We start from the raw sequence: 13,644 nt of genomic DNA, 5'->3' as shown, positions 1-13,644 counted from the left end.
TTGAGCATAAAACAAGAAATGTGTTCAGCCCAATGCAGACCACATAAAATGTGCCAAGATGATAGCTGTTAGTATTCTCTATCAACTTTTGTTTCCCTCCCTACTAGAATACATCACAGACACATCACAGAAGAGCTCCAAAAGCATGTGCTTCCACTCAAAAATAAATAAATAAAAAGCATTTGCTTTCAAAGTGATAAACAGTGATTTCTTAAAATTTCTTAAAGCCCTTTCTCCTTGCCCAATTTTGTTATGAAGGGCATTTCATAACATTTCTATTGAGAAGTCATCTCTTAATCCCCTTTCTTTCCTTCAAAAATCAATGTACAAAATTCTAACGAACAAGCCCTGTCTGTCCCTCCTACTCCAGCTTGGCTTTCTGCTTTGAACTACAGTAACTGCCTGCAGCCACAGTGTCGCTGCCCAGAGAAATGCCTGCTTCACCCTCACAACAAACAGCACTTTGTAGGCAAACTGGAGGCGAGCCCAAAGTAGGAGGGGGGAAAACCAAGGAAAAGGAGTTTGGGCCAGAAACTGAGTTGACACCCACATTATCGTCACTCTGGAACACAGGTAAGGAGGGAACAGGAAAGGAGAGAAGCTCAGATCAACGCCAACCTTCCCAATAACTCCCAGGCATCCAGCTCATCACCACCCACCCATGAGAGAGACTCCAAGACTCACAAAGAACACGCTGGTTCCCAAATGCCCAATACACATGGCCACTGTTGTCGGTAAAACATCATCACGTGTAGTATGCAGCTTATCCCACACAATCAATCCTGTTGCTGTTATCAACCTCTCCACCAATTACAGGGGATGAAACCCAAGTCCCAAGAAGTCCAGTCAGTAGGGAAGTGACAGGACCAATACTCAAGTCCTCTAAGCTCCAAACCCTTGGCCCTTCCCACTGTCCTTTATGAAGTGTGAAAACAATTTTTAAAACATTCTCAGAAGCTCACCCAATCCCTAAGTTGTAAAGGTAAGGTCGTTTTTGTCCTCTTAAAAACAATTCTGGTGCAAAGAATGAGGACTGTCACAGCAAGGAGGCCCCACCTGCAGCCTTTAGAGGGATCAATCCGGTGTCTCAGGACAGGACTCCAGGAAGACCCTTTAGTTTCTATGCCGAGATGGAAAATATCTACTGACCATGCTGTTTGCTCATTTGGTTTGGGGATGAAGTGTTAGGGAAGGAGTATAATTTTTTTTCCTTTTGTTTTAATCAAACCCTGATCTTGATAAAGGTGAAGTGAGGGGGAAAGCAAAAGAAGATTCTAAGACTTATTTGAGATCCTTGACGAGAGAAGAGTACTGGAGTGGGTAGCCTTTCCCTTCTCCAGAGGATCTTCCCCACTCAGGGATTGAACCCAGGTCTCCCACATTGCAGGCGGATTCTTTACCATCTGAGCCACCAGGGAAGCCCAAGAATACTGGAGTGGGTAGCCTATCCCTTCTCCAGCAGATCTTCCCGAGCCAGGGATCAAACCAGGGTCTCCTGCATTGCAGGCAGATTCTTTACCAGCTGAGCTACCAGGGAAGCCCACGAGAAGAGTACAAGAGGCTGTAATACAGTCCTCAGACCATGAATGCCTGGGTTCCAATCACAGCTCTGCCACCTCCAGCTCTGAGGTCTTGAGTCCCTTGGCTGCTCCCAGAGATGGGAAAGTGCAGCCAGACGGGGAACTGGGCCTTGCCATCCTCTGCTACAAAATGGGCTGTTGTGAGCAGTACGTGAGCTAAAAACACATAAAGTGCTCCAACAGTGCCAGGCACGTGTAAGTACAAGCAAGTGCTTCCTATTATTATTTCCAGAATAGATTAGTCTCCATGATTGAGTTCTTTTTTTAAGTGTGTTTTAGAAGGTTAAAGAAGATTTCTTAGACAAGTTGTTAATCCATAATGCCCTAAAACAGCACAAAGATTTATTCACAAGTTTCACTTCCTGACAGGATCCTCCAGGATTTCCATCTGTGGACTAGAGTCCCTGGAAGAACAAACAGTGGAATCTAAAGAATTTTCCTTCTTCCCAGCAACGGTGCAAGTAAATCTGCACCCATTTTTCTCAACACTACAAACAGGCTTCCACACTGAGGAAAAAAACAAGACACTTATAGCATTAAGCTAACTAACGAAGGGGAAAATTTTTAAATTCACTTTATATCTGAAAGCAACCTAAGTGTTAAAAATTTAAAGTTATACTAGTTGAGAAAGACATGGTCCAGATCACGTTGGGATGACAATCCTAAGGACTGGGATAAAACCTGATGAATCAAAAGATTATCTTCCCCATAAAATGTTGGAATTCCAGGAACAATGGGCTATCCCTGGGATGACTGAGGGAAAAAATGATTTTAAAAATCCCCTTTCAGGCTAAAAGTCTAGACTCAGCTAGACACAGAGCTCTGCTAAAAATCACCTCTCTTCTCTTTCAGAGAGGGCGTATATACAACAGATTAAACAATGGAAGGATTTTTCCCCAAAAGAGCAGATAAAACTTAAAGACAGCAGCACTAGAAGGAAGGGTCACAGCACTGGTCTGGGGTTGTGTCTTGCTCAGGGAAAGAAAGGCTAAAACACAGCCCACAATGGTCTCCAAGCAGCGTGCCTGGTGGAGCAGATGTGGCCCCCGCTGCCACCAACTTCACACGGAAGGGTTGTGAGGGCAGTGTCAAGTGGTGCCAAGCACACCAACTCCCCATGAGCAAAGCAAGCTGGTGTCCAGAGCCATCTCGGAGCTGGAGGCCATCATGCATAACCCCTCAAAACAATGCTGTGCTCTGGAGAGGGGCAGGGAAGAGTCTTGGTTTGTACAACGGAAACATTTTCAATTTTCCTGGTTTACTTTATGATGCCAGCTGTTCTATCCCCCTTCCTTTCCTCACTCGATATTCTCCTTTCATTTACACTCCAATTCTCCTTCTGCAGAAGCCACGAGTTGACGTGCACACGAGGGATGGCAAGACAATAGCCCCCGTCTACCCACAGAGGTTCTGCACTGCTTCTAAATGTGTATCAGATCACAATTTTCCCTTCTCAGGTAAGGACTCCTCTTTCTCATTTCTCTCCTATTACCCCCCAAATCAATTCTAAGATACAAAGAAATCTTCCTCTTCTCTTCTGGGATAGATGATCTTTCTTCACCTCCAGCGGCTCTTACTCTGTGTTCGGTATTTCTAGGGCCACTTGCCTCCCACAGCTGTATCTTCTACCTGCTTTGCTCCCGTACTCTACATATTTCTCCCTCAATCATTACTCCTTAGAAGGAAAACCCCATCAAATACATCTACTCTGGATATAATAAATCAAATTTAAAGAGCAGAAATTATTACATTGACAAGTATGGGGATTTTGGTTTGCTTTGTTCTGCTTTCTGTGTGTATGTGGGGGCGGGGGAAGGCAGGGGCAGGGGGTTACACAAAACAATGACATCAAGTTTTCATTTGTTTCAACTTTTTAAAAGTGTATTATGCTTTTTGTTGAATCCTCTGCTTCCATTTACCTGGCCACTACAGAGCTATCTATCTCTAAAGGCCTAAGATCACAGGCTCTATCCAACCCACAAAGCTATTTTATTGGGTCTGCAGGAAGTTCTTTTTCAAATGTTGAGCTTAGCCAATCTTTCAAAATCAGGAGATTTTTAAGTAATCCAGATTTATGGCTTCCAGTGAAGATCTGTCAAGACTGGCCCACATTCCCATATGGCAACAGTTGGCTGCTGAATAGACTGGCTGAACAGGACCCCCTTTACAGGACCTGCATTTTCTGGTTCAGTCCAGGCCTGCCCCCACTCCCCCATCCCCATCACTCTACCCTGAGGTGAATACCAAGTGCCTAAGTCACCTCACGTGAGGCCCACTTCAGGCAGTGTTTGGTATATGCCTAAGACCATAGCTAATATCCAACTCCAACTCTCTCTCTGGTTAGCGCAGAACTTACAGGGGGAATTATAAAGTTTCTCCTTGGTACAGAATTTTCCAGGTATAATTCATAAGGAAAAGAACTTACAACTAAGTAAAAAGGAAAATGTCCCATAGTAAAGAAATACTTGATAAGCACTAAGTTAAAGAGAAAGGCTGTATGTGTGGTGTGTGCATGTAGGAAGAGGATTTGTTGTGTAAGCTGTGTAACACTGCAGACCATTTTACAATTCGTACTTTATTATTAGCTAAACATTAATATGAAAAATAAAACCATTAAAGTAGAAACTCAGAGTGAATTCACTCCACTGAAATGACTATACTTGAACATAATAAATCTATGAATGAAACAGACTATATATATATCACATAAATATATGGGTATTTATTGATTCATTATTAACTCAGAGGATATGGGTATGATTGTCTTTAATTGCATATACTTGTGATAGCATTTATTCAGCAAACCTTTGCACAACACACCTTCCAAACAGTAGCTACATCCTTCTACGTTTATGTACAATAGTCCTGTAGAGTCAGATCTAATTAGGGGGAGGGCACTGGTGTGCTATTACAAGTGGCATTCTATTACCAATATTGATGATAAAAGAGAACAGGGCTAGAGAAAGCACCAAAACAAGTGATTTTAAATTACCCTCTCAATTCCAGGATCAACTTTCATTCAAGTCATTTTACTGACAGGCTGGTATTTCTAAAACCACTGTGTTGATGAGAGCTCTGGCCTGCAGAGCAGGGTAGCTCACAGCTCCCCTCTTCTCAGCTGTGTGCCCGTGCTTCAGATACGGTCCATAAACAAGGAGCAGGAAGGTCTCTTTACGACTCAAAATCAGATTCTCTTTTTTAACAGAAACATTATTATAAAATGAAGAAAAACAAACCTAAGAGAAATGAGAGGAACGCTGTACGTAAGAGAATGAGCTTTGAAATAAAGACTAGTTTCAAATTCCACTTGCCCCACTTCTTGTGATTTTTTTTTTTTTTTTTTTTTTGGGAAAATCACATAACCTCTCACGCTTCAGTTACCTCATCCCTAAAGTGGAAACAAGTCCATCTTCCACTCAGGACTGTTTTGCAGATTAAATGAGAATGCATGTAAATTCCAGGGCATGGGTTTGGAATTATCAGTAAATGCCTAATAAATGATGGTTGTTATTACCTAGGAGTATTCCATAAACTCTTGACCTAAGTTTAAAAAACTAGTTATAGATGATAATAAACTGATCTTAAAAGCTTATGAAGTAGGGTATTATTACAAGAATCACAGGGGTCATTTTCGAAAGAATTTGAGTATTTAAACATTTCTTAGAACTGGATTGGGAACAACCTGTAAAGAGAATGTGACTGATGGTACTTCACACCCAATGTGAAGAGCATGAATGTGTCTGGTCTCCGTTGAGTGAGCTCGGCAGAGGCAGCTTCCTGGAGGCTGACACCCTTGAGGGGAGGGCTGTCTTACACTTCTCCTTCCTCCTCCCAGATTTGTAGACTTCACTGCAGTCTTGGTGATCTGTTGATGCTGAGATTTAGCAATGGGATTTATGGGTTGCTGTGGAAGTGAAGTCTTTTCTGGCAAAGTTCCTAACTATTACCAGCAAGCAGAGAAGGAAAGTAAAAAAGCTTTTTAAGAAATGTTTACGATAGAACTGAACATCAATATGTGTGCTCTTTTCCCAATAGCAGGTGTTAAGAGGAGGAAACGGACATCTCAAACATCTCAGGAAGGCAGTAATTCCCAGACTTTTGATATCACAGACTAGTAAAATTTCAAAAGAAGACTGTCATAAAATTGCCAGATTTTAGAAGAAATAATACCAAAGACAAATCATCACCAGTCTTTCATAACCTATCAAAGTAAGCAAGATATCCCAACTAAGATTTTTTAAAAAATCCTTTCAACTAAATAAACTTAGCACTAAAATTAAAACTGAAAAGCCTGCTGCATTGTCTCTATTCTTATTTTTCCACAGGCTGGTGTAACTGTCACTATGCATTCAGAATGGACCACAGGATGGTCCCCTCACACCATCCAGTCCAGGATGTACTATCTCATGCAGCACTAAGGGCCGCACAGTGGACCATCTGCTGTCTTGGTCATCATCTTCGAAGGACACAAATGTATCCTTAAAGCTCCTTGTTTAACTTAACTACCAAGTGTGTGCTTGTCAGCCACTAATATTTCAAAGCTTCTCTAAGGTGTCAATACCCACCCTTTCTGTACAACTATGCAAGACGCTGGCTCTCAGTCTTGGCTACACACCAGAATCACTTTGGAGTGATTTGGAGTATGTCATTGGTATAGTGTCACACTTACCAGATTTCACATATCTTCAACAAGAAGACATTAGGAAATCACCATTCTTGGATGTCTCTTGAAGCAGACAGGACAGAAATCCTAGGTAACTTAATGCCAGGTTATGCAATTGAAACTTCACTCCCAGAGACTCTGACCCAAAAGATGTAGGGAAAGGTCTGGGCTCATGTAACTTTAAAACACTTCCCAGACTGATTCTGATGCCAGCCAGGACTAAGCAAAGCTTTTTACATTCTTTCCTGAATTTATGTCTTATAAGGCTTTAAGGAATGCACCTCTTCATGTACTCCTTCAGGTATCAAATATCAACGCAGGGCCTGCTGTGGAGGTGGGGGGGGGGGCACCAGGAAATCAGTGGCGCACAAGACAGATACATCTCTGCCTTCACCACACTGACAGCACCAGAGCAGGGAGACAAGGAAGCTGCCGACTGAAATAGTACATGGGACGAGGGGGAACAATCCAAGTTTCCTCTGTCCCTCTCCTAGCGGTTTCATGGGCGTCAGAATCATCTCCTCCTGGCTGTCCTCTGTCTTCTTTCCAGATACTAGAAACTATATTTTTATCAGAAAAACAGATGGGCAAGGCTCTGTCCTCATGGAGCTTACATTCTGGCAGGACTGTCTACTATTTCTAGGTATATTACATTGGTCATTCCAGCTCTGGTGTCTCACCTAAAATCAGATGCCCATGCTTTGAACAAAGCACAGTAGAAATTCAATTATGACTATGTTTTCTGTTTTGTTGCCAAAATCTTTTTGATGAAGCTTAGCATTTCGCATCCTTTTTAATCTGCAACAAGTTGGGAAAACACTGTAAAAATATTTTTGAAGCCCTTTCCTGGATCTTCCCACCAAAAACCATCTTATGACAACTCTGTAATTCCCCCCTTAATACCTGACCTCATATTTGCCCACAAAGAAACACACCTGCAAATCTTCTGATGACTAACATATCCTGGTGCAGTTTCCCTGGAATAAATCCCCGTTGGTTAGCTATTTCATAATTCAGAAGAGCGCACTGTCATCTGTAAACCTAGAAACTCCACTGTGTATTCCTTCTTTTGGATCAATTATGTAAATAAGTCCTAAGGGACCCCACTGTTTACTCACCTCCAAGCAGAGTAATCTTTATCCTTAGCCTGTATCTGTGGTCTTTCATGCAGGTCGATTCTAATGCCTGCTCCATGACTGTGTGTGTAACCTGCCACTAATCACATCACCTCCTGAGGCCTCAATTTCCTCTTCTACCACATTCAAGCACTGATCATTCCCATCTATTAAAAATTCTCTCCTTCTACACAAAAATGATACACTGCACACTTAATTCCAAGGTGACTTCAACTTTGATACAGCCTTTGAAAGTGTAAAAGGACAATTTCTAAGGATTTTCAAATATGTCCCCACTCAAGAAATCTCTTAAATTCACAAAACACTAGTTCTTATAGAAACAGTTTCATCTCCAGAGAATACAGACAGGTTCCCCATGTGGGCCACGCACAGAAGTGAGAGCGAGCAGACTGCACCACCTGGGCAGTCTGCAGGTGGACTGGGCGCAATGGACGTTCCTAACCAAAGAGGTTACATGTGTTGGCTATGAGATCTGGAATCTTGTTCTAGCACTCTCAACACTACTGGATGGTGACCACCTGAATCAAGTAATTTATTTAAATCAAGTAATTTATTTAAATCTAGTGTGCTGGGCAGATCTAGAACATTTGGATAACCTGGCATTAAGTTACCTAGGATTTCTGTCCTGTCTGCTTCAAAAGACATCCAAGAATGGCGATTTCCTAATGTCTTCTCGTTGAAGATATGTGAAATCTGGTAAGTGTGACACTACACCAATGACATACTAAAGCTCAGTTCTAGCAGAAAGGCCTGTCTCTAAGACCCCACCTCTCTCTCCTTCCCCAAAAGTAAATCTGTCACTAATTAAGTATTTCAGGCATTCTAGCAAAAAAAAAAAAAAGAAGAAGAAAAAAAAAAAGCTTGAGTGGGAACAAACCTCATACATGGTTTCTGCCAATACCAGTTATTACCCTATTTACTTCTTCACAAATTTCAAAAGCAACTCTGATTTGGCAAGCTTCAGATTTGCACAGAACATTGGCAATTCTCTTCCAGATGTCTAAATAGAATTACAAAGACCCCAGAGGATGGAGTACGGATTTCAGAAGCTTGCAACAGACTCAAATAATATCAAAAGGGCACTTCAGGTGCAAACATTAGCAACAACTGAACTCACTGTAGCTTGGCCACAAATACAAATTTCTCAGATGCCCTAAGCTCGGGGTTCATCAACCCCTGGAATTCCCCTCCATCACCCAGAACTCCCAGCTTTCAGATAGGACAAGCAGCGCCAAAGTACTGCATTTCATGAAGTATTAATATTAAGTGACTACAAAGCTTTTGGCAGAGTCATCCTCCACTCCTCTCTCATATGATTAGAAAGCAGAATTAAGATTTTGAAATCTCAAAAGACTTGAAGACTGGACCAAAATAAATAGGACAGTACTGAAGAAGGACAAAACAAAAAACACCCACTCAGCTTCACACACACACACACACACACACTTGCACAATGAACACAGGATGCAACAGCTAATATGACAAATACCTGGGAGTTCTGACTGTCCAGACCCTAAACATGAGTCTGTGCTGGGGCGTTTTGTAAGCTTAAGCTGCAAAAAGTAGATGTTTGTGCCTTGATCTCAGGAAACAGCTGTCCTACTGTACTCTTTGCAGACCAGGTCAGGTCTCCACTACCGTATTCAATTTCAGTCACCATGCTGCTGCTAAATCGCTTCAGTCGTGTCCGACTCTGTGCGACCCCATAGACGGCAGCCCACCAGGCTCCGCAGTCCCTGGGATTCTCTGGGCAAGAACACTGGAGTGGGTTGCCATTTCCTTCTCCAATTCAGTCACCATAACTCTCCATAAAAGATGCTGACAAACTCAGGAGGCAGAAACCATGTCCCATGTAGAACTGTGAAAAGAATTAGGACTATTTTGCTTTGAGAAAAGTTAATCGGCTGGAGTGGCAAGAAGGAAACGTTATTCTGTGTTTGCGCCTTTGCAGGACTGTCTGAGGAGGTAGGTCGTTCCAGAGGAATGGAATCAACAGAACAAAGTTTCAGGGAGGCAGTCATCAGCTAATGATCATACACACAGTCCAAAGGTAGGATGGCATGTCTTTGTAAGTAGAGAGGTCCCTGTATCTGGCGGTGTTTAAACAGATGCTGCCTTACAAGTACGAGTTTACTAAAGAAGTTAGACCAAGACTTCTCTAAAATGCCTAGTCTAATTCTGTGACTTCCCCATCTGCCAGGATCTCTCAAAAATGCCTTTTTCTCTGATTAGAATTTGCCCAGATTCTAATCCCTTCAGGCCTGAGTGTTGCAGAAGTCCCCTCGATTGGCTTCCCAACTCACGATCCTTCCTCACTTTTCAAAACCACCTCCTCCGAGGCCTGTTCTCAGATGTAACTTCACAGTGGCTTCTACCTTCCCTATCTAGGCAGAGTGTCTCAACTTTGGCACTACTGACATTTTGGACGGGACTGTTCTTTGTAGTGGGGAACATCCTGCACACTGCAGGATGTTTAGCAAGATTCAGGGTCTCTGCTCACTAGGTGTCAGTAATGCCTGCCTCCTAGCTAGGACAAGCAAAACTACAACCGTGTCCGGATATCCCAAATGTCTGCTGGGAGGCAAAGTAACCCCCCTGTTGAGAACCACACTTCTTGAAGCAAATAATTAACACCACTGACTTGTGGTTCAAGTCTTCCATGAACTACATCCTCTCTACCTCCCTTCATCAGACATGTTCTCTGTCCCAGCCAGGCAAACCTATTTTTGACCCATGACACACCTCAAAGCTTCCCCTAACACATGTGCCCTCCCTCTTCCACAATGCACAAACACTCCCAGCTGGCTCCAAATACTCTTTCCATCCCGTATTCCTCGGCCTCCTAAACAAATGCAATCCCTTGCTTCTGGTGGTGGTCTCACATGGACTGTCTTACTTGCTTTCTATTAGTACAAGAATCCTCTCCTTCTTGACTAAGGCACCCCAACACCCACTCAGGTTCTCTGCTTCCTGCTGGTACTCAATAAATATTGGCTGGACTTTTCAAAATGTCAATATCAGCTTCAATGATACATGAAAAACAGGTGAAATCCCTTACCAACTGCCATTTCAAGAACATATGTGATCAGGAGCACACGGGTTTGACAAAACTTTCATGTTTTCACAGGTAGTGCCAATTTAATACCTACAGTACTGAGACTGAATCAAGTCTGACTTCCAAAATACAGCTATCAAAATAATTGTACTATTGGGACATTAAACACAGCAAACTTTTTAAAAATCAAAAAAAAGTTCTGAACAATGTAAAAACTAGGGGGAAAAGGTCAAGTTTTGACCAAGTTTTTAAAATTCTGTAAACCTTGGCTGAAAGAGAAAGATACGAATATGGCTCAATACTCTAACTGTTGCATCATACACTGCTCCACAGGATCATTAAGAGAATGGGGGACTGGGTCATGTAAGGACATCTTCCTCTCTAATGTGTTAGGTTTTCATCAACAAAGTACACACTCAGACGCCCTCAATAGAAATGAGACAAATCTAAGATAAAATGTTCAAATATATAAATAAACCATGCCAATTCAAGATTTTGGATTGCTTTTTTCCCAGCTCCATGGATTACCTAATCATTTCATGGGCAGCTCCCTTACTAACCGACAGAGACCAAAGACTTTGTCAGCACCTTATTCTACCTGATTTTTATCTCCGGATCCTTCCTATCTCCTTCTTGTATTCTAACAGGGTTTTAGTCAGTGGGTGTAGAAGACAGGAAAAGAGAGGATTCTCACCCTGTGCTAGCTGATGGGAGGTGTCTGGTCAGTATTAACGAGATGTAAAAATAAATGCTTCCTGAAGACGCCATTTATTGGGTATGGTGAGAGTTCTTCCCACAGGTCTGTACCATGAAGAGGCCCCAGAACCCAGGAGGGGAAGGTCTGAATCACGGTCATTCTTGGCACTTGGAAGCGCCCTTTGGTTGTTTATGCGGTAAACAGCCCTCCCTAGAACTGCAGACGGGAATTCCCTGGCTGCCCAGACTCTTCCGACCTCCAGCACAGAACACGTAATAGGTGCTCAATAAACACAGCCGGACTAGAATTTTATTAGCAAAGCTGCTAAAGAAAAGTTGCCAGAAGTCAGCTCTCTCTTTACTCCTGAATCTCTTTCAAAATATGTCCTCAAACCTTTCTTTGCCCAACAAGAAATATTTTTTTTCCTAAGTCAAGGAGAAGGAAAGGAGGAAATCTGCGAAACAGAAGAAGTGATACATGAGTTCAAGGGGCTCAAGTTGGGCCCCATGGTCGGCTAGGACTCCCCAGTACCTATTCGCCCTCCTTCTGCCCACCTCCTGAGTACTCCACATTCTCACCTTTGCACTTTTTCTTTCCTGAAACCCCACCTCCCCACCTTCTGACACAGACACCCCAACTGCGTATCCAAGTGGGGCCGCACATCCCACCTCTCCAGCAGGGACCTACCTCTCCTCCCCTCGACCTGGGGCAGTTCTTCTTTACTGCAGCTGGCTTTTTAAGAAACTAAAAAAACTCATCTCTTTATCCGTGAGGGATACCCCCAAATAAAGGGGGAGAGAAACAGGAAGGCCCCTATGAACCCTCCAGTCAGCGGAGGTGTGATTCTCTGAGCAGCCACCCCCAATCCTCCTCCTTTCCAAGCCCCTGGAAGGGATTCGCGCAGAAGTCCGGCTCCCAAGTGCCCACGCTTCCAAACAAGCTAGAAGCGGATTATACCGGTACCCAACCCGGAGATGGCCCGCGGCGGGCTGGGTGCACCTGCGGGCCCCCGGCTCCCTCCCCCTCGCGCTGGGGGCGGGGCGCGCCCTCACTTCCCAGCCCAGCCCACCCCGCGCGGGAAGGAGGCGGGAGGAGAGGCGTTTCTGGAGAAGTTGAAGGGCTCACCTTCTGGGCAGCGGGCCAACGAGGCCAGACACCGAACACCCACCTCCGGGAAGAATCAGCGGAGCCGTAACCGGGTCTCCCCGCCCTTCCGATGGGGCGGAGGGAGGCGAGAGAAGGGAGCGCGCGTGGCGGGGAGCCGGAGAGAGGCGGTCGCAGGCCGGCACGGTCGTCTCACGGGGCCCACTCCGCGGCCCCGGCGCCCGCCGCTCAAATTGCCGAAAGCGGAACGATCTTCGGGGACGAAGCTAGCGCTCGGCCCGGCCCGCTTGCCGCCCGCGTCCCCCAGCCCGCGAGGTCCCAGCCACAGCCTCCGCTCGGGCCGCGGCGCCGCGGGGCAGGTCGCCGGCGCCGGGGTGGCGCGTGTCGGCTGCGGCGCGGCTCCACCGGCACAGTCCCCGGCCCCTGCCCGGGAGAGGCGCGCACCAACCTTGCGGGGGCAGCCCGGGCAGCTTTGGCCGCCTAGCCCTGGCTTAGGCGGAGGCGAGAGGTGGCGGCATCACCTGCGGCGTGCGGCTACTGCTGCTCCCGGACGCGCCGGGGCGGCGGAGGCGCGCGGCGCCCTGCACCCTGCTCCCGCGGCCCCGCCCGCGGCTGCCACTTCGAAGCGCGGCGGAGGAGCCGGGGCACCACGGGCGGCGGCAGCGGCGGCGACGGGAGCAGCAGCACATGACTCTGTAACGGGGGGAATTAGACAAAGCGTAACATGGACTCCGGGCCCGTGCAGGCGCTGCAGCTTCGGGACCAACCGCAGCCGGCGAGCGCCGCCACTGGCTCGGCCGCAGCCAATGGGGGCGGGCCCGGGCCTCCATGTGATGGCGAGCTCTCTTCCCCCGCGGCTCTCCGGTGCCTGCCGGGGGTCGGGGCGCTTCCGCCGCCGTGCGGGCTGACCGGAGGGGAGGGGTGGTGAGTTCGGAGGCCCGGGGTCGGGCACTGGCGGCGGGAGGCGGCGGCACCGCGCGCAGGTGCACCCGGCGGGGTCGGGGCGGCTGCGGGAGCTCGCCGTCCCCACAGCTGCTCATCAGTGAAATGCCCACCTGGGCCGGGCACGATGCCCGGCGGCCAGTGTCGCCAGGCGGGCGAGAGTCCATCTCAGGAACCTTCACCCTTCCTGGGGCTATCCTGTCAACTGGGAACTTTGATAGTAAGACGGGAGTGGGGCTGGGGTATGCCTTGAAATGGTAGGGGGAAATTTGCCGAAAAGTCATTTCAGCGGCTTCCAACCGTACTTACCTGGGATATAGGGCACACACAACTTTATCTTGGCGCGAATAGCTTCCCTGCCTAATTTGTTCTGTCTCTGCTATTAAAGATGCAAGAGAGAGTCACTTACTGTTTTTATCTGAGTCTGCTCTCCCCGATTCCCCCCACCCCATTCTTTTTTGCCAAAG

General features: G+C 46.1%; 1 protein-coding gene across 4 annotated transcripts in view; it reads right to left on the bottom strand.

Moving 5' to 3' along the window:
• Nucleotides 1–12,822, bottom strand: part of LRRC8D (leucine rich repeat containing 8 VRAC subunit D) — a 131,135-nt gene extending 118,313 nt beyond the window's left edge. Inside the window, exon 1 of one of the 4 annotated variants that reach the window (XM_086391082.1) lies at nt 12,684–12,822. The gene's annotated coding sequence lies outside the window, so the exon portion shown is untranslated. Of the gene's footprint in view, nt 1–11,818; nt 12,100–12,256; nt 12,433–12,683 lie in introns of those variants that run through there. The other 3 variants (XM_086391081.1, XM_086391080.1, XM_086391083.1) reach the window with 3 other exon arrangements.
• Nucleotides 12,823–13,644: the final 822 nt, after the last annotated feature.

The sequence above is a fragment of the Bos grunniens genome, chromosome 3 (genome assembly GCF_055505025.1).
Source record: "Bos grunniens cultivar Pamir isolate PY7600 chromosome 3, Bosgru_T2T1.0, whole genome shotgun sequence".
Classification (NCBI taxonomy): Eukaryota; Metazoa; Chordata; class Mammalia; order Artiodactyla; family Bovidae; genus Bos; species Bos grunniens.
Note: the sequence above shows the minus strand (reverse complement) of the source record. Positions and strands in the feature narration are given on the sequence as shown.